Source organism: Zingiber officinale, chromosome 5B (genome assembly GCF_018446385.1).
Source record: "Zingiber officinale cultivar Zhangliang chromosome 5B, Zo_v1.1, whole genome shotgun sequence".
Taxonomy (NCBI): Eukaryota; Viridiplantae; Streptophyta; class Magnoliopsida; order Zingiberales; family Zingiberaceae; genus Zingiber; species Zingiber officinale.
The window spans coordinates 56,218,780-56,220,466 of NC_055995.1; the positions used below are offsets into that span (position 1 = coordinate 56,218,780).

The 1,687-nt window shown below is 35.5% G+C and overlaps 1 long non-coding RNA gene across 1 annotated transcript; it reads right to left on the reverse strand.

Moving 5' to 3' along the window:
• Window positions 1-788: 788 nt before the first annotated feature.
• On the reverse strand, window positions 789-1,233 carry LOC121987414. The gene is made up of 3 exons (XR_006113572.1): window positions 1,110-1,233; window positions 982-1,033; window positions 789-876 (listed from the first exon to the last, which is right to left on the reverse strand). It is a non-coding gene; the product is annotated as an uncharacterized LOC121987414 (long non-coding RNA).
• Between the last annotated feature and the right edge of the window lie 454 nt (window positions 1,234-1,687).

Below are 1,687 nucleotides of genomic sequence, written 5' to 3' on the forward strand. Positions count from 1 at the left end.
AGTTTCTAGAAAGACTCACTACAAAAAAATTCAGCATTAGAGACGGAAAATTCCGTCGCTAAACTAGTTTAGCAACTGATTAGCGACGGAATCATTGCGTCGATACAAATTGTGTCGCTGGCTGTATTTAGAGACGGAATATAAATTCCGTCGCTAATTAGAGATGGAATATATATTCCGTCTCTAAAATATTAGAGACGGGAATTTAATCATCAGTCGCTAACAATAAAATCCTCTCTCTGATTTGATTAAAATTATGTCTCTAATTAGAGACGGAACATTTAAATTCCGTCTCTAATTAGAGATGGAATTTAAATGTTCCGTCTCTAATTAGAGACGGAACGTAAATATTCCGTCTCTAATTAGAGACGGAACTTAAATATTCCGTCGCAAGGCATCGACATTTCAAACAATTTCAGGGCAATCAGCGACGGAAAATTAAAGTTCCGTCGCTAGATATCGTTATAACAGTATTTTCCATGGTGAAATTAGAGACGAAATTTTAAAATTCCGTCTCTAATTAGAGACGGAATTTTAAAATTCCGTCTCTAATACCTGGAGATTTCAGTAGCACATTTCTGTTCCTGCAGTCATCCTTGTTTACATTTTATAATAATCTAAACCATCACATACAAACAACACAAAACTCACCAAATAACAATACATTCATACAAAAAACTTTATCCAAGCACAAAACAATAATCCAAGCACAAAATTTAAACTAAACATCCAATCACAAAACATAGATAAATATCCAAACATCTCCAACCATAAACACCTGATTGTATAGTACTACAACATCTGAAATTTAAAATCACAATACAACACCATCTAGCAAAGAAAATCCAATCCTAAGCTAGCAAGTAGTAATCAATCCTGCAAAAATGTTAATACGATAGATTACTAATAAAACAAAGAATAAACTAATTCATAATTATGAGTAACATATTAAATTTAATATTATGAATTTATTTTACATACCTGAAAGCTAGTTTGGTTATATGATGATGGTGTTGTATAGGCATCAACGTTCCTGAAAAGATATAATACAATGTTAGACATAGTTTCATTAGTGAAAAAAAAACTTAAAAAGTTAAACATCAAGATACCTATCACAATCTATGGATCAGGAGGATTATTAGGGTCTTGAGTCTCCTGAGAGGCAAAACGATGCGGCGTTGCACTCATTTGATCCAAGAAGGCCTGCATATCCCGCCCAATTTTCTCAAGATCGAATCGGGATTGCCGCTCTACTCGAAATTCAGCCTCCAAGGTCGAGAGTCGAGTCTTCAAATCTGCGTTTTCCTGTTCCAAGACGTCTACTCTAGCAGATGATTCGGATGCACTCGATGATGTGCTGGGACGAACCCTGGCCCTAGGAGCCATTGCTTGATCATATACAACTCTCGTCTGAGCCCCAAGACCATATAGGGTGGAGGTCTTTTTCCTTCCACCAACCACATCATAATAAATTTCATTTATCTGGTCAGTGGATAGAGTCTGCTCCTCACCTCCCTCTAAACTAGGCTGAGACGCCTGTGCAACCCTAGCAGCAATTTCTTCCTATTTACATTAAAAAAAGTATTGTCAGATATTTACTAAAATGATAGATAATCATTGTTAATAGTTATATATATTCAAGTGTAGAATCTTACGTCTAATGCCGATGATCGACGATCTATAAAGT